Below are 24,977 nucleotides of genomic sequence, written 5' to 3'. Positions count from 1 at the left end.
CTGGGAACTCAGTCTACGTATCCCACATGAGTGTAGAAAACTTGATTACCTGAGTCTCACTGCTGCCTTCCTGGTTCTGCATTAACAAGAAGCCAGAGTCAAGAGTGGGAGGCAGATATCTAAATCAAGTACTCCATTATGGGGCATGGATATCTCAAGTATTAGGCTAAGAGTCTACCCCCTCCCCCCCCCCCCACTTTTTCTCATTCTAAAGCAGATAGCGTTAAATAGTTCATCATTAAGTATAATATGAGTAGGTTTCTCCATCATGAAATTTATCAGACTGAAGATGTGTCCTTTGTAGTTTTCTGAGCTTTTTCCTCTAAAACGGAGCTAAATTTTGTTAATTTTTTAACAATAATCATTCATTTTTTATGCTCATAAAATATAACAATAATTTCTTCTATTTAATAAAAATATTTATAACTCTTTTTTTTTTACTTCAGGAGAAGACAAACAGAGGGAAAACAAGGAAAACTGATTAAGAAACAAATTCAGATAGAATAAATATAGCCTGGTTACATGTCTGTCCAGCCCTGGTGGCTACTGCCAGAAAACCAGGCCCTCCACCTCACAATTAGCCCTTGAACATCTCCTCCAGCTTCAATATTTCCAAGGGAGGGATTGTGGAAACTTTGAAGAAGTCACTCTGAGAATACTTGGAATACACAGTCCGGAGCTTGTCGCGAAAATGGAGAGTCAGAGTGCCATTCAGTTGCTTGACCAAGGGGTACAGCTCAGAGATCGTGTAGCCACTGTAAAATTCTAAGGAAGGAACCTGGTCTCTGAGATTCTTCATGTAGAGGGCGAGGAGGAAGGCACCTGCTGCCAGCTTGGAAGCCTTCTCCTCGACGTAGTCATGCTTTTACAGGGTCATCTCACAGATGAAGCGGGACAAGGTCAGTGTCGTCATGCTGGCATGGACACACTTAGCATATCTCCACAGGTAATGATAGGCGCTAGGAATGTTGATGTCCAAGTTGAGGGTTGTCAGGATACTCATTTCCATGGCAAGCATTTCACGTCGCAGGTAAATATTGTCACAGATGTACAGTAAGTCCCTCACACAGGGACTTTTTTTTTGTTAAATTTTGTTAAATTTTTATGATATAAATCATTCATATGACTTTCTACATTTTTTGTTAATGAGATGAAATACATTGATTGTTTGAAAAATATAAACTGTAGTAACCAAGCAGTTAAAGTGACATGATTTTTCCCTGTGCTAAGTTTCAGAAAATGTAGAATGATACTGTATCTTATTTTGCTCTGTGTATCTTAAGATTTATCCATGTAGTTGCATGTATCAGAAGTTTATTTTTTTCAGTGAGAAGTATTTTACAAGCATACTTCACATCTTCATGGAGAAATACGATTAAAACGCAAGTTTATTTTAGTGTAATAACATTTTTGAAATCCATGCACAAATTTTCTCATTATATGCATTTTCCATGAACTTGTTAAGTACATATGAACCCATTTGATAGATATATTATGCCATATAATAATAAAGAAGAATTTTATCAAGTTCTCATTGGTAAGATAGACAATTCCAAGCCTACCAGGTAAAATTATGCTTAATATCATCTAGATCTACTAACTGCATATTACATGGCTAAGAGTATATATTTTTGCCTCCCATAGTAATTATGTAAGTATTTGTACTGATAACAAAGTCTGATTTTGAAAACCTAGGTCCATGAAAGGGACCCCTATTATGTTACACTGGAAGCATAGATTGCCCTTTTTAATTAAAATTTAAGGAATAAGCTTATTTTAAAGTCTAGAGTAAAAACTAAGAGGTCACAAGCGATAACCCAAAGGATGCTATTAAATCTGAGATGGCAATAGGAATTTGGAGAAGTCTTGAAACTTTCAAAGGAAGGCAAATGCATAAACAGCAATGACAATTAAGATTGTGAGGGGTAGGCTGGTGCCGCGGCTCACTTGGCTAATCCTCCGCCTGTGGTGCCAGCACCCTGGGTTCTAGTCCCAGTTGGGGCACCGGTTCTGTCCCGGTTGCTCCTCTTCCAGTCCAGCTCTCTGCTGTGGCCCAGGAAGGCAGTGGAGGATGGCCCAGGTGCTTGGGCTCTGCACCCACATGGGAGACCAGGAGGAAGCACCTGGTTCCTGGCTTCAGATTGGCGCAGTGCGGCAGCTGTAGAAGCCATTTGTGGGGTGAACCAACAGAAGGAAGACCTTTCTGTCTCTCTCTCTCACTAACTCTGCCTGTCAAAAAAAAAAAGATTGTGAGGGGTAAAGATTTGGTGTAGCAGTTAAGATATCTCTTGGGACACCTCCTACCATATCATAGAGTATGGATTTGAATCCAGACTCTTTTTGATTCTAGATTCCTGCTAATGCATGCCCTGGGAGATAACACGTGATGACTCAAGTAGTTGAGTCTCTGTCACTAATGTGGGAGACCTGAATTGACATCCTGGTTCCTGGTGTAGCTCTAGCTGTTGGAAGTTTATGCGGGGAAGAAACAGTGGATGGGAGATCTCCATCTGTCTTTCTTTCTGCCTGTTTCTCTGTCTTTCAAATAAATTAAAAAATAAATAAAAATTAAGATTATGAGATTGTGCTGAGATGAACAGACAGGAATGTCATAGATACTGGGATTCTTGAAAAGAGATGAGGTTTATTAAAAAGGGAATAGCTTGGATGAGTGGGAAAAGGAAGTAATACAAAGTAGAAATCATCATGGAAAGCTGCAATTGCAATAGGGGGAGTTATATAAATAACAAAAGTAATATGTCACGGTTAGTGTAAGAAATGAGGATACAATGTAGAAAGACAATAAAGATGGGAAGAACTGGAGGCAGGCAATGGAATCATATGAAGTCTTATTTTGGTGTCTTGGGCCAGAGTTAACCATAGAGTGATACCTCTTGTTTGGTCTAAATTTCTTGAGAGAGCTGTGTACCTCATTCTGCTATCTACTTCTAGGTGATCTTGAGGGTCTCAGTCTAAAGTCTAGAGTTGGGGTGAAATTCCATTCACAGTAACTTTTCAGTTAAAAAACGTGAATCCATGGTTAGTTCTTCTCAAGTTTGGCAGTGGTGCTATTGGCAAACAAGATGATATAAAGATCCTTATCCCAGGGCTTTAGTTTGCCAGTGATGTTGCCTCCTAGGGACTGAGCCTCCAATTTCTAGTTTGTGGAGAAGTTGAGAAGAAGGAAAAGTAGTCTTATTGATGATAAACATGATTATAGTTTATAAGTCACTTGCTGTGTTTCAAATATCTGAGTCATTTACCAGATTAAAATCTTTGAGAGCCCAGGAAGAACAGAGAATTTTCATGAGTTGGCCAGTTGTTATTTCACTTCTGCGTGGTTGGTGGGATCCAGCAGAAACTAACCAGAGGCCAATAATGACGGGGATAAGACCTTAGGCCATAGAAATTTTAATAACTTTGTTAGTTTTAGCAAGTTTTCTTTTTTGTTGTTGATTAGCTTGTTATATTATTCCCAATTACTGAAAATAAGAAATATAATTTGAGGTATAATGGAAGAATCAACTGGATATTTGGATGACTCTGTCCATAAATTAGGTACTTCAGTTACTTGAGAAAGTCAGTTGGTTTCCCTATGTGAGGAATACTCATTCTAATAAAATTTTATCAACAGAAGCAACAGTGACCTTTATACAAGGGAGAACTTCAAGTCAATAAGAGAACAGATATAGGAGAGTAAGAACATATTTGTACCAGTGAGATGTGGTTTGAATAAAATACAGTTGTTAATTGGAAAATGTCCTGCCATGGGTATGTTGCTCCCCTTTATAGCATTACCAGGGTTATATTTTTAGCAAATGGAATAAGAAGATACTACTTATTCCTAATGAGAAGTAAAATTTTTGCACCAAAATTGATAGGGGAGTTGACATCATTTTTCCTTACCATGACAAATTATTTTTTGAAGGTCATGGACTAAATTTGAACAGGGGCCTGAGGAGAAATCAAAGAACTGCTTGAGGAACTCTGCAGTCCATCCTGGTGGACAAGACATTCAAATTGTTTCTCATCAGCTTTTTCATGATCAGAGACTTTAAATCGGGAAAGTTTAAGTTTCTTTCTTTAAAATTTTTAAAGATTTTGTATTTATTTGAATGTCAGAGTTACAGAGAGAGAGAGAGTGAGAGAGAATCTTCCATCTGCTGATTCACTCCCCAAATGGCCACAACAGCCAGGCCAAAGCCAGGAGCCAGGAGCTTCTTCTGGGTCTCCCATGTGAGTGGCAGGGGCACAAACAGTGGGGGTATCTTCTGCTGTTTTCCCAGGAATATTATCAGGGATATAGATTGGAAGTGGATCAATCAGGACTTGAACAGGCACCCATATGTGTTAACCTGTGTTGCAGTTGGCAGCTTAACCATTATGCCACAACCTTGGCCCCTTAAGTTTCTTAAATAGGGGGTTGGCTGTTAAGTGGAGCATATTCAAGATCCTGTCTGATTGTGGTTAGAGTACAATAGACTTATGAACTGCCAACCTAGTGTTTTTATATTATAGTAATTTCTTTGTGTCTCAGGCTTTTTCTTTTTCTTTCTTTTATTGTTTTTTAAGCAGCTTCTTTACATATTTTTTTCTTTGTGAATAACAAAGCTTCTAGAAGAGTCAGAGAGCTGATTTTCTTTTTCTTTTTTAAAAAAAGTTTAATTTATTTATCTGAAAGTCAGTGTTACAGAGAGGCAGAGGCATAGAGACAGGGGGGCGGGGAGAGATCTTCCATCCACTGGTTCACTCCCCAAATGGCAGAAACGGCCAGAGCTGCGCTGATCCGAAGCTAGGAGCCAGGAGCTTCCTCTGGGTCTCCCACGTGGGTGCAGGGACCAAAGGACTTGGGCCATCTTCTACTGCTTTCCCAGGCCACAGCAGAGAGCTGGATCAGAAGTGGAGCCACTAGTACTTGAACTGGCACCCTTATGGGATGCCAGCACTGCAGGCTGTAGCTTCACATGCTAACCACAGTGCCGGCCCCGTGATTTTCATTTTTAATTTGTGACCCAGCTTCCTTCATGAATTTTCTTTTATATAACACATAAAATCCATGTGTTACCTTTAAAACATATCCACTGTCTGCCATGTACTAAATTGTCTAATCCTACCAAGAGATGATTTGGAAGCTTTGAGATGGTAGTGGAAAACAAAGAGGTATTGTCTGTGATTTAAGTATGTCCAGCATATATTACAAAGGTGATGAGGAGGCAATTGAGCGATATTATTATTTTCTCTCGTATATTTAAGAGTATTTTGTGGTGCTGGCATTGTGTCATAGCAGGTAAAGTGGCCATCTGCAGTGTCGTCATCCCATATGGGTGCCCGTTAGAGTCCCGGCTGCTCCACTTCCAATCCAGCTCTCTGCTGTGGCCTGGGGGAACGGTAGAAAATGGCCCAAGTCCTTGGGCCCTGCACACGCATGGGAGACCCAGAAGAAGCTCCTGGCTCTTGGCTTTTGATGGGTTCAGCTCCTGCCATTGTGGCCATCTGGGAAGTGAACCAGCAGATGGAAGACCTCTTTCTCTCCTCTCTCTGCCTCTGCTTCTCTGTGGCTCAGCCTTTCAAATAAATAAATAAGTCTAACAGTAAAATAAAGAAATAAATCATTTTAAAACAAGAATATTTTGTAGCAGAAAGGAGCAGATTTCTCACAAAGGAGCTATTGAGACTGAGTTTATTGGTATTATTTGTTTGTTTTCGTTAGCCCAGTGTCCTTTTCACCTGCACTATTTTTAGGGATCTCCATTTGCTTAATATTTTAGTGAAACTGAGGGTAACCTTATGGGCTTGGGATGATTTTCCACAAGTTACTTAAGTTGAAGTGCCATAAGTTTGCATTGTCTAGATTTGGCTTTCTCAGCTACTACATTCACAGTCTTGTGCAGAAACACAACAGATATGATAGTTTTGAATAGTCATTTTCAGATCTGTGAGGCATCTTGATACCTAAACAATCATTCTAGATAATTTCTCAGAAGATCCAACATGGGAAGTGGGATACACAGCAGACTCATAGAATGGCAGATGTCCTAAACAACACTCTGGCCTCAGAATCAGCCCTTAAGGCTTTCGGATCTGGCTGAAGAGCCCATGAGAGTATTGTAGGCATGGAAAGCCAAGATACCATGGAAAAGAAAAAACAAAGAAGAAGACCTAAATGAAAGATCTCTGTGAGTGAGATCCCAGTGGAAAGAACGGGGCCATCAAAGAAGGAGGTACCTTTCTCTGAAGGGAGGAGAGAACTTCCACTTTGACTATGACCCTATCGGAATAAGATCAAAGTCAGCGAACTCTAAAGGCTTCCATATCCCTGGCAACTCATGACTAGAGCCTAGGGAGATTACTGACGCCATGAACAGGAGTGTCAAATTGTTAAGTCAGCAACAGGAGTCACTGTGTACTTACATCACATGTGAGATCTGTCCTTAATGTGTTGTCTAATGTGCAGTGATGCTATAACTAGTACTGAAACAGTATTTTACACTTTGTGTTTCTGCGTGGGTACAAACTGATGAGATCTTTACTAATTATATACTGAATCGATCTTCTGTATATAAAGATAATTGGAAATGAAAAAATAAAACCTGGTGTTAATTGGAAATGGCATAGAAAATTAATTAATTTTTTAAAAAAATTATGTAGGATCTCTGTCTTTAATGTGCTGTACACTCTTATTTAATGCTATATCTAGTACTCCAACAGTATTTTTTTTTCTTCACTATGTGTTGCTATATGGTGGCAAACTGTTGAAATCGTTACCTAATATATACTAAACTGATCTTCTGTATATAAAGAGAATTGAAAATGAATCATAATGTGATTGGAAGGGGAGTGGGAGCAGGAAAGGGGAGGGTTGTGGGTGGGAGGGAAGTTTTGGGAGGGGGAAGCCATTGTAACCCATAAGCTGTACTTTGGAAATTTATATTGATTAAATAAAAGTTTAATAATAAAAAAATGATTTCTCAGACTGGGTCTACATTCTTGAAGTTTTGATTTATCAATTCTAGACAGGAAGACCATGGGAATGAATTCTGAAAGCTTTTATCCAATTTCCTTAGCTTTGGTATAGGCCTTAGAGAATATTTTGTTTTATTAGTAAGTCCTCATTAACTGTAACACATTTCACTTTCCAAAATCATAAGAAGGCATCTGTAGGACATGTGAAGAATTGAAACAATTAGTAGAGGTCTGTGAGTTCTGGAGAATATGGCCTTAAGACTAACCTAATTTATGTAAAAATTTTTTTTTCTCTACTTTTCCATGGGTCAGAGAAAACCTTAATTATAGATTTCAGGTCAGATCAGGACTAAGGTTTAAACAATGATCTGTTAAGAAGATGATATTCAGATCCTATATCTTCTTGTCCTCAGAATCTTAACACCAGAGGACAGCTATGAGATCATATGTCATCATAGTAATACAGAAATCAGCAGAGTGAGGTAGCTCAGGGAGTGGGAAAACAAGATAACACAAGGTATAGCAGGACAGAGTGATGTGGGAGACAGGAATGTATTTTGCAGAGAAAAACGGAATAGAGGGGAAAATATGAAGGGCAAGAATTGGAGATTAAAAAAAAAAAGAGTACCATTGGAGAAAGACAGTCCTTGAGAGACTGAATACTTTCAGAAAAGTTATATTGAGATTTCTGAGGTTTGCCTGTTTTCAGCTTCACCATAGTAAGAAAAGAAAGTTACAGTTGTTTACATGGAATTTTGGAACCCTAAGATTCAAAAGACCCCTGAGGATACATGAACTTAGAGAGGTCACAGGAGATCCAAAATTGCCTTAGCAACTTCAAATTATTGTTAATAAAATGCTGCCACTTCCAAAGGTATTGGACCAAATTAGTGCCACAAAGGTGATGCATATAGTCGGGGGGTGTGGAAGAATCAGATTTCCCAGTACAAATACCCATGGGAATTTCAGGACCAAGTATAGAAAGAAAGTAGATAGGAAAAAGATCTGTTGCACGATCCCCATCTGGGAGTATGTGTATAAGGGGATAAGCAGGAGGACGGCATGATTAGTGTTGTTTTAGGAAGTGTTCCTTGCATGGTCAACTGATTCTAGAGAATAAGCTGACAAGGGAACATGTTTCACATATTAGTAGTCACTCAGACTTCAGAGCAAGATAAATTTTAGATAACAGTGGAAAGGACAGATGCCTGAGAAAAGACTGGCCTAAGCAAAACAGAGATATGAAATGGGCATTGTCAATACCTGATTAACTTCAATTCATGCCAAAAACAAATACATTTGATGAAATTCAACACCAATGCATGATTTTAAAAAGTACAAAAAAAGTGGATAGAAACATTCACCTGGACATAATAAAGATCGTTAAGAAGAAAAACCCTAAAATAATACTTGATGGTGAAATCTGAAACTTTCCCCCTTAAGAGTGGGACCAAAAATGGATGTCCACTTTGGTACTTCAGTTAAGCACAGCTTTGGAAATCCTAGCCAGACATACTATGAGAGAAAAAGAAATTAAACGTCTAAATTTGAAAGAAGAAATGAAATTATCTCAGCTCAGGGCTGGTGCTGTGACACAGAAAGCTAAGCCTCTGCCTGAGGTGCCAGGGTCCCATTTGGGCACTAGTTTGTGTCCCAGCTGCTCCTCTTCTGATCCAGCTCTCTGCCTGTAGCCTGGAAATCAGTGGAAGTTGGTCCAAGTGATTGAGACCCTGTACTCACCTGGGAGACCCAGAAGAAACTCCTGGCTCCTGGCTTTGGATCGGCTCAGCTCTGGCTATTGGGGCCATTTGGGGAGTGAAACAGTGGATGGAAGACATTTCTCTCTGTATCTCCTTCTCTCTGTAACTCTGTTTCTCAAATAAATAAATAAAATCTTTAAAAAATTATCTCAGCTCACAGATGGTATTAACATATATAGAAAACCCTAAAGATTACAAACATACACACAGACACAAACTCCTGTAAGTAATAAATGAATTCAATGAAATTTCTGGACACTAAATTTTCACAAACATCTGTTGTATTTTCTGTAAGTAACAATGAATAATTTGAAAAGCAAGAAAAATCCCGTTTACAGTAACCTCAAAGAATAAAATTCTCATGAACAACCAAGGAGATTAAAGTTTTATACATTAAAAATTACAATCATTACTGAAAGAAATTAACAATGACACACACAATTATAAAGATATTCCATGTTCATGAATTGTGTCTTCAATAATGTTAAGATGTCAATATTCTCAAGAGCTGTCTACATATTTAATAGAACACCTATCAAAGTCCAATGATATTTTTTTCAGAAATAGAAAAACATTCTAAAATTAATGTGGAGTTTCAAGGAACTCTAATAGCCAAAAAACACAAGTAAGAGACCTTATAATTCCCAATTTGAAAATTAACTACAGAGCTACAGTAATTAAAATAGTGTTGTACTGCTGAACCATCAAACATGTAGACCAATGGAATATAATAGCAAGCCCAGAAATAAACCTTCATATTGTTGCTCAACTGATTCTTTTTTGAAAAGCTTTTTTATTTATATGACAGGCAGGGAGATAGAAACAAGCAGAGAGAATGTGTCTATCCTCTGGTTAATTCCCCATTGGACTTGAACAACATTTTGTATCTTAAGGATCTAACATACATGTACACAGCATACAATCCAATAGCAATAGAAAGCACCTTCTTTTCAAGTTCACATGGAACATTTTCTAGGATAGATCATATGTTAAGGCACAAAACAAATCTTAGCAAATTTAATAAGATTGAAACATATCAAGTATATTTTATAGTTATAATAGTATCAAACTAGAAATAAACAACAGGAAAAATTTTGGAAAATTCAGAATTATGTGTGAATTAACACACTCCTGCACAACTAGTGGATTGATAAATTAAAAGGAAAATTTAAAAATGTCTTCAAACAAATGAAAATAGAAACATAGCATTCCAAATCTTACAGGGTTCATTGAAAGCTGCTATAGGAGGGAACTTTAGAGTAATAAACACTTCCATCAAATAGACAATCTAACATTATACTTTATACTTTAACATTATACTTTAAGGAACCAGATAAAGAATAAACTACTACCCTCTTTGGGCTCTTCATGTGTATGAATCATCAGGCTAAAAAGAGAACTGTGATATTGACTGGGGTGAATGATCTAAGGGGAAATGGTACTATTACTGCACAATGTAAAGAAGGAAGAGTTATGTCTAAATACAAGAGATTCCTTAGGGCATCTTAGTCTTACTATGTTCTGTGATTAAGGTCAATGGATAATTATGACCACTCAATTCAGGCATGGGTCATATCTTTCAGGAATGGAATTTTGGTTATCCCACCAGGTAAAGAATTTTAATCCACTGAAGTTTTGCTGAAGGCAAAAGGAATACGGAATGGGTACTCTGATAAAGTAGTTATAAACACAGGCTACATCCAGGTGAACAGTTACAGAAATGGGGAACATAATTTTCATGAATATTTTCCTCTAACTTTGCTATCAATATATTTTTTGTATATATGTATATATTAAGCAAAATAGGTGTTTTTTCTTGTATTATTTCCTTTTCATGTAACATATGATTGTTGACTTTGTCAACATGGAAGTATTGTTAATATTACATCATAGTATTTATGTTATGGGATATAAAAAGTAAATGTCATATAAGAACTTTGTCTTTTTGAGAAGGGATTGTTGCATTTTCAGTTGTATAGAAGATAAATGCATCATGAGAGGCAGAATTACCACCTTGTTATTATATTTATTTAGAGATTAAATGTGGTAAAAGGAGTTGTATGAGGGTGCCATGTTAACATGAAATGGATTTATGCTGATTAATTTTATGGATCAACTTGACTGAGCTAACAAATGCCTAGATAGCTGATAGAACTTGATGTGTGAGTGTGTCTATGATGGTGTTTGCAGAAAAGGTTAGCATTTGAATCAGTATACTAAGTAAAGATCCACCCTCCCCAATATGAGCTATCACCCAATCTGCTAAGTGCCTTAATAGAACAAAAAGGTAGAAGAAATGAAATTCTCTTTTTTGAACTGGGACATTCATCTTACCCTTGTCTCAGACATGGAGTCTGTTGATTCTAAGGCTTTCAGGATATAGTACTTCCAACAGCTCCCTGTCTGTTTTCCAGGCCTTTGCTGATTTTCTGGCCTTAGGACTTGGACAGAATTACATCACTGACTTTTTTGGTTTACCAATTAGCAGAGGCCACATAATGGGGTTCCTTCATAATTGGGTGAGCCAGTTCCACAGTAATCCCCATACACACACACACATATACACACACACAATCTCTCTCTCTCTCTCTCTCTATGTATGTGTGTATATATATATATGTTAAAAATGTATGATATAGTATAGAATGTGATTTGGGATATACACATACATACAGTAAGCTATTACACGCAAACACACACACACAGAATCCCTGAAAAATATTTATTCCTTTGTTACATATGCTTTTTGAAAAAAAATCTTCTCTCAATCATTGTATTTTCCTTCCTTTGCATGGTCTTTCAGTGAGGAAAAAAATAAGTTTTGATGTTTTTGATGAGATTTAATCTCTCAATTGTAGTTTTTATCAATTGTATGTCAATTCTAAGAATAGTAGTCTAGATGCCAAATATTTTCTCCTATACTTTGAATTCCATGATTCATTTTGAGTTAAATTTCATATAAGGTGTGAGATATAGATTTGTCTACCTTTGTTTTCTTAAAAGATTTATTTATTTATTTATTTGAAAAGCAGAGATACAGAGAAAGGAGAGATTGATATCATCTGCTGATTCACTCCCTAAATCACTGCAATGGCCCGAACTGGACCAGACCAAAACCGGGAGCCAGGGGCTTCTTCCAGGTCTTCCAGGTCTCCCACATGGGTTCAGGGGCCCAGACACTGGGGCCATCTTCTACTGCTTTCCCAGGCTATTAGCAGGGAACTAAATTGGAAGTGGAGCAGCCAGGACTGTAACTGGTACTCATATGGGATGCTGGCTCTGCAGGTGGAAGCTTCTATGCCACAGCACTGACACCTATTTGTCTACCTTTGTATGACTAATATTCTAGTATTATTCATTGAAATGACCTTCATTAAATTGTTTTTGTAGCTATATTAAAAACCAGCTGGACATGTTTATGTTCATCTATTTCTCTCTTTTTTTTACTTTCTCCTTTTTATTTTCTAATTTTTTTTAACTTTTATTTAATGAATATAAATTTCCAAAGTACAGCTCATGGGTTACAATGGCTTCCCCCCTCCCATAACTTCCCTCCCGCCCGCAACCCTCCCCTTTCCCGCTCCCTCTCCCCTTCCATTCACATCAAGATTCATTTTCAATTCTCTTTATATACAGAAGATCTCTCTCTTTTTTTAAAGATGGACTTGGCTCAACAGGCTAATCCTCCACCTCGCGGCGCCGGCATACCGGGTTCTAGTCCCGGTCGGGGCACCGATCCTGTCCCGGTTGCCCCTCTTCCAGGCCAGCTCTCTGCTGTGGCCAGGGAGTGCAGTGGAGGATGGCCCAAGTGCTTGGGCCCTGCACCCCATGGGAGACCAGGAGAAGCACCTGGCTCCTGCCATCGGAACAGCGCGGTGCGCCGGCCGCAGCGTGCCTACCGCGGCAGCCATTGGAGGGTGAACCAACGGCAAAAAGGAAGACTTTTCTCTCTGTCTCCCTCTACTGTCCACTCTGCCTGTCAAAAATTAAAAAAAAAAAAAAAGATGGACTTTCTGAAGTTGAAATAGTTTCACTCTACTCTAAAATGATGATTTTTTTTTTTTTAGGTATACTCAGACTTTTGTTTCATTTTATTTATTTATTTGGCTGGAATGCATATGTTTTTGCTTCAGGCAGGTGTTGGCATCCTAACCTTTTTAACAGGAAGCTGTAAAAAGAGGATAAGATAATTGGTAGAAAACAGGTGGAAGATGTGCTAGGTGGGAGTAAAGCACATATTATGGGCCAAATGGCATTTTTGAAGGCCTGAGGATATTTTACAAAATATCTGTAACTCTGTTCAGAACACTTTCAAAAGCTGAAAACAAACCCTACGACTGTATGGTAAAAAATTGCAGAATATTATTTTAAGCCTATATTTTGAAGTTTCCCCTTGATGTTTCTCGACTTAGAAACCACAACCCCTCCTTAATGGCTACCTACAAGTCTTTTTAATTTTCTAACAGGCAATAAATGCCCTCAAGATGTTCTACCAACTCAGTCCTATATAATCTTCAGATATTTCTCTTTTCTTTTGAAAATTTACAAAAAATAAATTAAGATTTTTTAAGACAATGTTTTTCATTTGCAAGTATAAATTGACCTATTCATTAGAGAAATCAGAACAAAAGATTGCAATTCACTTTATTTAAATGGGTCAACTCTTTAAAATATAAACTAGAGAGTGAAATGGAAACTTTTTGCCATCTGGAAACACAGACATAGGGTCTTTAAGTTTCAGTTGTCTGTTGAGAAATGTCATTTATTGACTGAATTGCCTTTCTAAAAGCTAAGAATTTGATTGTGGATGGGTGAGGGACTGTCATATGCATTTTTCTGCAATAATTGAGATAATGATTTTTCTTCTCTGACCTGTTGATATGGTGATTTCATTGACTAATGAATGCTGAACCAAATTTACATATCTAGAAAGAAGCCTATTGTTTAGTATAAATCTTTTAATTCATAGTTGAATTTGTATAGTTACCAACATTTTGCTTAGGACCTGGATTCCAAATTTATGAAAGATATTTGTCTTCAGTTTTTTTTTTAAACTGTATTTCTTTGTTTTTGTGTGTGTGTGTGTGTGTGTCAGAGTAACGCATACCTCATAAAATGAGTTCCTAAGAATTCCCACCTCTATTTACAGAGAAAGATTGGGATAAATTTCTTTAAATTTATTTTCTCTTAAATTCTATTTACTTATTATGTTTATTTGTGAGACAGAACTAGAAAAATAGAGCTCCCATCTACTGATTCATTCCCCAAATGCCTGAAGTAGCTAGGCTGAGCCAGGTCAAAGCCAAGAGCCAGTAACTCCATCCAGTTCTTCAACATGTGCGGGGGAGGCTGAATCCAGGGAGGCCTAGAGGAACTTCCTAAGCCTGCCTCAATTTTGAAAACCTGTCTTTAAGTTCCAAATCCCTGGTGGTAAACGACCCAGCTCCAGGGCCCTTTTGCCTAATGATCATTGAGGTGGTATAATAGGATTGGCTAAGACCCTTTTACATCACATCACCCCACCCCTTGCCCGAATAGGCTCTATATAAACACCTCCCTTTTACAATAAAATGAGATCCTGCTTCGACTGGACTCCCCACCGCGTCTGATTGTCCCCCGGAGTTCCGGGAGTCTGAGTGGCAGGTAGCCCACTTCCCCTCCTTGGCCAAGGCAAGCTGCGGGCAGCCTGCCTAATTCTCCGGCGGTGATACGAAGAGAAGAGTCACCGCAAACATGGATGACAGGAACCCCATTACTTGAGCTATCCCTTGCTGCTGTATAGGGTGTAAATTAGCAGGAATCTGGGGTGGGGAGCGAGGTGAGACTTGAATCTAGATACTCTGTTATGGGATGTGGGCATCCCTTACAGTGGTTTAACAACTGGGTCAAGCACCTGCCCTAAATTCCATTTGAAATGTTTGCTGAGATTTTCTAGTGAAATCATTTGGATGAAGACACTTCATTTTGGGGATGATTTAGATTAAAGAAATTCCTTGACAGTTATAGGACTATACAATTGTCTATTTTAAAGCAATTTGTTATTTTAGAGGAAATTGTTCATTTTTTCTCAGTTCTCAAACAAATATATGAACCCCAATTTTGTAGTAGTACTTTATTTTTCTTTTAATAGCAACAGGTTGCAGGATCTGTATATCTGTATCCCCTGTTTGATACTAGTGATTTATTTATACTTTTTAAAACTTTTTGACATACTTGCAAGAAGTTCAAAATTTTTTTTTCAAAGTGCCTTTTCTATCATTGATTTTCTTTAATGTATTCTCTTTTCCTTTTCATAAGTTCTTTATTATTCTGTGCCTTCTGCTTGCTTATTTGCTACCTTTGGAAGGTATGAACCTAGATTATTGTTTTCAAATCCTCCCTATTTTCAAATTTAAGCATTTAGTGCTACAAATTTCATTCTTAGTATTGCTTTCACAATATCACATATATTTATATTTATTATAATTCAGTAGTATATGTTTTCTACAAATTTATTTTGATATTTTCTATTTGACATGTTATTTTAAAAGTTTGTGTGTCTATGTGGGTGCAATCTGTTGAAATCTTTACTTAGTATATACTAAGTTGATTTTCTGAATATAAAGATAGTTAAAAATGAATCTCAATCAAGAATGGGATGAGAGAGTGAGTAGGAGATGGGATGGTTTGTGGGTGGGAGGGTGGCTTTGGGGGGGAACCACTATGATTCAAAAGTTGTACTTTCGAAATTTAGATTTCTTAATTAAAAGTTTTCTTAAGAAAACGTATTGCTTAGGGACAGGCATTTGGCTTAATATTTGTGATACCACTTGGTCCACCAATATCTTGAATTGGAATACCCAAGTTTGAATCTCAAGCTCTGCTTCTAATTCCAATGTCCTGATAATGCTCACTCTGGGAAACAACAGGTGGTGGCTGAAGTACTTAGGTCCCTCCCCATACACATAGGAGATGTGGTTTGAGTTCCTGTCTCCTGACTTCAGCCTAGCACAGCTTCCAATGTTGCAGGCATTTCAGGAGTGAACCAGCAGAAAGGTGCTCTTCTTTCTGTTTGTTTCTACTTCTGTCTGTCTCTCACTCTCTGTCTCAAATAAAATTAAATAAATAAATGAAATGAAAACAGGTGATAAATTTCAAATTGTTTAAGATTTTACTGCTGCCTTTCTTGTATTGATTTCATTTTTTATGCCATTATAGTGAGAAGACATTCTAAATGATTTAAAATCCTTTAAATTTGTTGATGTACAATTTTGAGACAAAAGGTATATTGTATTTTGGTGGATATTCCCTACATATTTGAAAAAAAGTATAGTCTTCTACTGATGAGTGTAATGTTCTATATGTGTCATGTCCTTTGACTGTACGTTTGAATCCTCTATACCCTTGCTGTCTTTTCATATTGTTGCTAATACAGTGAGAAGTCATAACCAATTCTATTTGTGGATTCCTTATTTTCAACTTGATCTAAACTTTACAGTTTATTTATAATCCAAGGAAATATACATGGTGCTTCTGCAGTCATGCACAGGAAAGTGTAGAGCTTCAAAAATACAGTCATCCAAAGCACATGTTTCCAGCTGAAATAGAAAATAATGATGCCTTGTCCGCTTGTTTCAGCTCTCAAACTGTAAACAAGCATCCTTCTTATAGTCTATTAGTGGTATATTTTTTAAGAGATTTATTTATTTATTTGAAATGGAGAGAGAGAGAAAAATAGAGAGAGAGAGGGAGAGAGTGATGTCTTCCAACCACTGGTTCAATCCCCCAAATGCCTGCCACAGTCAGGGTTGGACGAAGCTGAACCCAAGAGCCACAAATTTCATCCTGGTCTCCCACATGAGTAGCAGGGGCATAAGTACTTGGACCATCTTCCTCAGCCTACCCAGGCACCTTAGCAGGAACCTGGATGGGAAGCGTAGAAGCTGGGACTCAAACTGGCACTCTGATATGGGATGCTGTCATTGCAGGGGGCATCTTTCCCTGCTGTACCATCACACCACTCCTACTGCCATTTTTTAAAATATTTGTATCTTTGTTGGGAGACTTTACTGTCTAAAATGGCTTCCAAAAAAGTACTGAAAACTTCTCTAGAGTTCTTAAGTTCAAAAAAGCTATACTATGCCTTGTAAACAAATGCCTGAGTTAGAAAACTTCATTCAGGCATCAGTCATGTATAGTACTGTTGGCCATGAGTTCAATGTTAATTAACACTATATGTGTGTATATAAGTTAAACACAGATAAAACAATGTTATGTATTAGTGACTTGATGAAAGTAATGTGATAAGATGCTTGCAGGAACATGCATTAATCATTTATTCTCCTAGGAGTAATGATTCAATGATTGGTAATTCAGTGTTTGCATGACTTTATAAACCATAGCTTCCACAAATGTTGAAGATCATCTCTAAGTCAATTTCTTATTTAAGAGGCAATGAAGTTCCCTGCTATAGTTGTAGATTTGTGTAATTTCTTCTTTCAGTTCTATCAATTTTTGCTTCAGGTACTTTAAGGTTCTGTCGTTTGGTAGGACAGTCTTTTCAACAAATAGTAGTGGGAAAACAGGATACAACATAAAAAAAGAATGACACTGGATCCTTAACTTATGCTATGTCCAAAAATTAACATAAAGTAAAAATAAAACTAAAATTTTTAGAAAAAATACTCATATCGGCCGGCACTGCGGCTCACTTGGCTAATCCTCCGTCTGCGGCGCCAGCACACCGGGTTCTAGTCCTGGTTGGAGCGCTGGATTCTTTCCTGGTTGCTCCTCTTCCAGTCCAGCTCTCTGCTGTGGCCTGGGAAGGCAGTGGAGGATGGCCGAGGTCCTTGGGCCCTGTACCCACACGGGAGACCAGGAGGAAGCACCTGGCTCCTGGCTTCAGACAGGCGCAGCGCGCCAGCCATAGCGACCATTTGTGGGGTGAACCAATGGAAGGAAGACCTTTCTCTCTCTCTCTCTCACTGTCTAACTCTGCCTGTCAAAAAAAATACTCATATAAGGGTAAAACTTTCTGACATTGGATTTGGCAATCATTTCTTGGATATGACACCAAAACCACAGCCCCAAAAATGAAAAAAATAGATAAATTGGAACATACCAAAATTAAAACTTCAGTACATCAAAAGACATTGTCAGCCAAATGACAATGCAACCTGCTGATGGAATATTAAAGAATCAAATAGAAGTCATATAAAAATAATGATTCACCAGTTACATTCTTGGCAGTCTTTTATTTACATACTAAGTATGTTTTTAGACCTCCTCAGTTGTTTAAGACATCATTTTGGAAGCAAAATTTTATTTTAAAATATAGGTGAGAAAAGAATACATGCATTTATTGAATTAATTCCCAGAATGTTTGAAGAGCTGCTTGTTTAGTGGAGCCAATAAGACTTTGACTATAATGTAAATTAAAAATGTTATCTCATAAAAAAAGAAAAAATGAGACAATATGAATTTCTTTACAGACAAATAAAACTAGACAAATCAGTTTTATCAATCTTCCATCTAGAAACTAAATATTTTTAAATTAACCACTTCATGTCTCCTTGGCTTCCACCTGATTAATTGATGAATATCTATAGAATTTGATAGCAATTTTTATTCTAAAATACAGGTTGCCTGTAACCAGAACATATAAAATACCCATTATAGTTTTTAAAAGAAGCAACAATGCATATAGTTGTATAGAAAAATAGCAAATTATATTTGTATTTTGCAGAATAGACACGAAATTAGCATGACAATAATTCAGCTCCTCTCCCCCAATAGGAAAACAGCAATGACATCCAAACAGGTAATGCAGGGGCTGGCATTATGGTGCAGAGGTTTAAGCCTCTGCATGTGACACCAGCACGCTATATCAGAGTGCCAGTTCAAGTCCTGGCTACTCTGTTTCTGATACAACTTCCTGCTAATGCACCTTGGAAGGCATTTGAAAATGGCCCAAGTACTTGGGCCCCTGCCACCTATGTGAGAGACCAGGATGGAGTTCCAGGCTCCTGGCTTCAGCTTGTCCCCACACTGGCTTTTTCAGCCATTTGAGGAGCATTCCAGCATATGGAACATTAAAAATATAAAAGTATAAATATACTTTATATAAATATAAAAATATGTAGTGCACACACTCTGCATTATCAATTCTCAAAAGAAAATATATGAAAATTCAGTAAGAAACTTGACCAGAGATGTTAATTAAGTTTCAACTAAATCAAGAATGTGTTTTTTACTGATGAGTTAGCAAATCTTGAAAATGTAAAATATTTGTAGGGATACTTTGGCTTTAACAATGATTTTTTTTTAACTTTTATTTAATGAATATAAATTTCCAGTGTACAGCTTATGGATTACAATGGCTTCCCCCTCCCATAACTTCCCTCCCACCCGCAACCCTCCCCTCTCCCGCTCCCTCTCCCCTTCCATTTGCATCAAGATTCATTTCCAATTCTCTTTATATACAGAAGATCAATTTAGTATAAAGATTTCAACAGTTTGCACCCACATAGAAACACAAAGTGAAACATACTGTTTGAGTACTAGTTATAGCATTAAATCAAAATGTACAGCACATTAAGGACAGAGATCCCACATGAGGAGCAAGTGCACAGTGGCTCCTGTTGTTGACCCAACAAATTGACACTCTAGTTTATGGCGCCAGTAACTATCCTAGGCTGTCGTCATGAGTTGCCAAGGCTATGGAAGCCTTCCAAGTTTGCCGACTCTGATCATATTTAGACAAGGTCATAAAAGACAGAGTGAGGATAGTAACCAATGATCCTAAGAGTGGCATTTACCAGGTTTGAACAATTATACAGCATTAAGTGGGGAAGAGGACCATCAGTACACACAGGTTGGGAGTAGAGCCATTGGTGGTAGAGTAGAGGTTATGATTACAAAGGAATGAGGCCCAAGTGCACTAGACAGGGCCTAGAACAAAGGACAGAGTCATTATTAGAGGAGCTAAGAAAGGTGCTGTCTAAGCTACAAGTAATTTTTCTGATTGAGAGGCAAATAGAACCTGATAGAAGGGGCTTGATAATAATCTGGTGGGCTTTAGGCCTTGTAAGTTAAGAGGCCCAGACCTATCTATCTCTTCACATGGGGTATATCCTAAGGGAGGTGTGAACCTCCTAGGGGAAGGCACTCTGTTGACTTTCATTACTTGGCTGGGCTGGGAGGAGAGCTGGCCAGGTAAAGGCAGGTGGCATCTCTAACAAGAAATTTACAGTTCTGCCTGCAATGTTGCTGACCCTACTTGACCATCCCCTCAGCTGCAGTGGTCACCTTGGAAGCTGGGCTGAGCGAAGGGCTTTTCAGCTTAGAGCCAATAAGATCTGTGGCTCTGACCTGGGCATTCTTCCACTCCAGGGCAGGTCCATTTCCAGTGATCCAACTCTTGGCAGAGCTGCCAGGGCTCTTCACAAGCTGACCTCTGCTGAAGCCCAGGCTTACCACACTGAAAGCCACTGCAGTGGACTGGCCTGATGGGTCTCCCTGAGGGCAGATCACTGTACAGATCAGCCATTAATAGGCCTGCCACCCATTGCTTCTGATGCCCAGCTTTCTTTTCCTCCTGGTTTGTGTTAAAGCAGACCAGAGGATGCAAGTCAAGGGAGTGCCCGTGTCCCATCTCTAATCTTCGGTAGCCTGAACTACAAGTCTATAGTCACAGGCATGTTCTGTAGTAGTTTTTCTAAGGTAGACAATGCCCATGAGGAAAATTATATTCTCACTTGAAAACTTTCTTTCCCTTTGGTCTGAAAGTGAGGTTTTTTCTACTTACTGTATACTTGGCTGATGGCGAAGTGAATCTAGCTATGAGATTATTATTTAAGTTCTTATTTTGGCTATGCCATTGCAGAAAAATGTTAGCCATCTCTTCTACAAGGTCTAAAGATGAAATTGTGCATCCTACAGATTCCTTCATAATAGAATTAGTTTCCTACCTTGAAGAGAACAGAGAAATGAAAGAACAAGCTGGGCCCAGAATAGAGAAATGAGGGAGCAAGTCCTAGATCGCTTGCTGACAATAGCAATATCACATGAATACTTAGCAAACCGTTTCAACCATTAGATAACAACTTAAGAAAACATTTACCATAAGGTCCAATGCCTTCTATAAATTTTAAGAATCATGTATTTGAAAACACCTCTTAAATATCTAACATGGTGTAGTTTGTTTAGCCAGTAAACTTAAGCACAACCATCTAAAATGTTTTTAGTTTCTTTCTACCAACAAGTCTAAAACATATGATACACAGATTCAGGTCCCACAAATTAAAATGTATCTTTGATTGATTTTAGCAGCTTAAATTTATGGACAATCTTATCTATAAGCCATTTAAAATAAAACTCTTAATAAAATTTCCCCATGTGGACATACAATATGTACACACATATAATATAGCATAATAGACCAATATAGCAATTTTAATAATAGCTTTTAAAATCTTTAACTCTTTTTGTAGATTGCCAATTGATTTGAATTGCTTTTTGTTTTTAGTAACCTCAGTTAACCATACTTTCTCTGAGTTGGTACTGTTAATACATTATTGGCTTCATCTGTTTACAGAGCCATCCCAAAGTACTGAATACAATAAAAGTGGCTGGAAAAAGTCCATAGGAACCTATAGGAGGACAGCTAAACACAGAACCAATGATTTTTTTTTAAGATTTTATTTATTTTAATTGAGAGTTAGAGTTCCAGACAGTGAGAGGTAGAGACAGAGAGAGAGGTCTTCCATCTGCTGGTTCACCCCTGAAATGGCCGCAGTGGCTGGAGCTGCGCCAATCGGAAGCCAGGAGCCAGGAGCTTCCTCCTGGTCTCCCATGGGGTGCAGGGCCCAGGCACTTGGGCCATCCTCCACTGCCTTCCTGGGCCGCAGCAGAGAGCTGGACTGGAAGAGGTGCAGCCGGGACTAGAACCCGGCGCCCATATGGGATGCCAGCACCACAGGCGGAAGATTAACCTACTGTGCCATGGTGCTGGCCCCAACAATGATTTTTATATGAAATCAGAAACACAGTCAGTGAAAATAAAAATAGACTAAACTGTGTCAAAATTTAATACTTTTATTCATCAAAAGACATGATCAGAATGGAAAACACACTGTCAGGAAATATTTGCAAATCATATGTTTGGTAAAGGGCTCACATCTAGAATGTATAAACAGCTTCTGTAATTGAATTACAAACACAAATAACACAATTTAAAAATTTACAGAAGAATTGAATAAACATTTCTCCAAAGATAATACGGGAGGGACTGGCCCTGTGGCTTAGCTGGTATAAAGCTGTTGCTTGCAGTGCTGGCATCCCATATGGGTGTCCTTGAGTCCTGGCTGCTCTACTTCTGATCCAGCTCCCTGATAATGCACCTGGGATAGCAGTGGAGGATGGCCCAAGTCCTTGGGCCCCTGCACCCGCGTGGGAGAGCCAAAAGAAACTCCTGGCTCCTGGCTTCCAATGGGCTTAGCCCCAGCCATTGCAGCCATCTGGGGAGTGAACCAGTGGATGGAAGACCTCTCTCTCTCTCTCTCTCTCTCTCTGTAACTTTGTCTTCCAAATAACTAAAAATATTTAAAAAAAAAAAAAGATAACATGGGATAGTCAACAAACATACAAAAGGATGTTCAACATCACTAATCACTATAGAATGGAAGTCAAAACTACAGTGAGTCACCCTGTCACACCCTTTGGCATAGCTACTATCCAAAACAAAACAAAAATAAGATGTTTTGAAAAGGTTGTGGGGAAATTGGAATCTTTGTACACTTTTGATGGACTTGAAAAGTGGTGCAGCTTCTATGGAAAACAGAATAGCATTTCCTCCAAAACATAGAAATGGAATCCAGTGATTCCACTTCTATATATATACCAAAAATAACTGAAAACATAATCTTGAAGGGGTATGTGTGTATACGCACCTTCATAGCAACATCATTCACTATAATCAAGAGGTAGAAGGAACACAAGTGTTCATTGATGTATGAACAAATGTCATATGTATATATAATGGAATACTGCACAGCCTTAAAAAGAAATTCTGATAGATACTATAATAAAGATGAGCTTTGAAGATATTATGCTAAGTGAAATAAACCAGTCACAAAAGACAAATACTATTTGATGACATTTACCTGAAATATATAGAGTAGTCAAATTTAGAGGCACAGAAATCTTGGTGGCTATCAGGGAGCTGGAGGAGGAGAAATGGGTTTTTGTTTAATGGGTATAAAGTTTCAGTTTTGCAAAATGTAAGAAAAAACCTGGAAATTGGTTGTACAACAGTGTGAATATAATTAATACTGCTGATTTAAACCAGAGTTCTTCAAAAAGTTCATCAAGGGACTGGCGCTGTGACACAGCGGGTTAAAGCCCTAGCCTGAAGCGCCAGCATCCCATATGAGTGCCGGTTCTGGTCCCGGCTGCTCCTCTTCCAATCCAGCTCTCTGCTGTGGCCTGGGATAGCAGCGGAAGGTGGTCCAAGTCCTTGGGTCTCTGCACCCACGAGTGAGACCAGAGGAAGCTCTTGGCTCTTGGCTTCAGATTGGCACAGCTCCAGCCATTGCAGGTTTCTGGGGAGTGAACCAGCAGATGGTGGACCTCTCTCTCTGTCTCTACCTCTCTCTGTAACTCTTTCAAATACATAAAATAAATCTTTTAAAAAAATTCATCAAAAGCACATAGTAAGGAAAAACTGCTTGGATTTCAAAATTCTTTTGCACTAAAATAAATTATCTTTTAATTCCATTTTTCTTTTTTCTATTTTAACTAACATATTTACAAGGTAACATGAGTTTTAAAAGATTTATTTATTTTGAAGGAGTTACAGAAAGAGGGAGAGAGACAAAGGGAGAGAGAGATCTTCCATCCACTGGTTCACTCCTCAAATGGCTACAACAGCCAGCACTGGGCCAGGAACCAGGAGTTTTAACTGGGTCTCCCATGTGGGTGGCAAGGGGCCTAAACACTTGGGCCAATTTCTGCTGTCCCACCTGGATCCAAAGTGGAGCAGACTGGGCATGAAGTGGAACCCATATGGGATGCTAGCCCCCCCGTGTGATGTTTTAATATGTGGATAAATTATGTAAGTCCAAATTATGGTACTATATCTATCTGCTAAAACATTTATCACTTTTATGGTAAAAACTTTCAAAATTCTTTCTTCTAGCTTCTAGTTTTTAGAAAAATACATGGTATGTTATCATAATAGAGTCATACTACTATGCAGTAGAACATCAGAATTTCTCACTCCTATTTAACTATAACTTAGTACCCATTACACAATCTTTTCATCTATACTCTGGTAAACACCATTACATTCTCAATTTGTATGAATTCAGTGTAGAAATATGAGGACACTTCAAAAATTCATGGAAAATTTAATTAAAAGTTTTTTATGCAAAAACTTATGAAATCCACACATTCACATGGGAAGTCTACAGAATGTTCAAAGAAAATTCAGATTATGAAGAAACTATGCACGGATTTCAATTTTTTGCACCAAATAAGCATCTTTTAATTCAATCTTCCACACTCTTTTTGAAGTACATTCACATATAAGATAGAAACTAAAAAAAATGCAAAATACAAAAATATCAATGAAGTAAAGAGCCAGATATTTGAAAAGGCAAACAAAATAGCAAATTATTACTAAACTAGGTAAGAAAATAAAGAAAGGATGCAAATTAAATCAAAGAGGACAGGCAGATATTGTAACTGACACCACTGAAATGTAAAGTATCTTTAAATATTATTATGAAAATTATACTACAACAAATTTGATAACTTAGAAGAAATAGAGAAATTTTTGGACACATACATGTACCAAGATTGAACCATAAAGTAATAGGATACCTAAACAAACCAGTAATGAGAAATGAAATTTAATCAGCAATAAAAAAAGTCTTTCATTAAGGTATAGTCCAGGACCAGACGGTTTCACTGCTGAAATATACCAAATATATAAAGAAGACTGAGTATCAGTTATTGCAAGAAAGAGAAATGGAGGGAATTCTTCCAAATTAATGCCATTTTATAATATCCTCACACACCTAGAAATGGTCTTGATATTAAATTCCATCTTGTGTGAATTTCACCACCCTTATAAAAAATAAAGAGGTCATGGATGCCCTATATTTAACTGATAACTCAGGAAAAACAAGCTAAAAGGCCAAATGCTACCAATTTATCCCATAGACAATGCTCCATCCAGCCTAAATCAAAATTGTTATCAACAGTCATGCCACC

General features: G+C 37.9%; 1 pseudogene; it reads right to left on the bottom strand.

Annotated features, from left to right (window-relative positions):
* Nucleotides 1–543: 543 nt before the first annotated feature.
* Nucleotides 544–1,606, bottom strand: LOC133752682 (G2/mitotic-specific cyclin-B3-like; annotated as a pseudogene).
* Between the last annotated feature and the right edge of the window lie 23,371 nt (nt 1,607–24,977).

Source organism: Lepus europaeus, chromosome X (genome assembly GCF_033115175.1).
Source record: "Lepus europaeus isolate LE1 chromosome X, mLepTim1.pri, whole genome shotgun sequence".
Lineage (NCBI taxonomy): Eukaryota > Metazoa > Chordata > Mammalia > Lagomorpha > Leporidae > Lepus > Lepus europaeus.
Note: the sequence above shows the minus strand (reverse complement) of the source record. Positions and strands in the feature narration are given on the sequence as shown.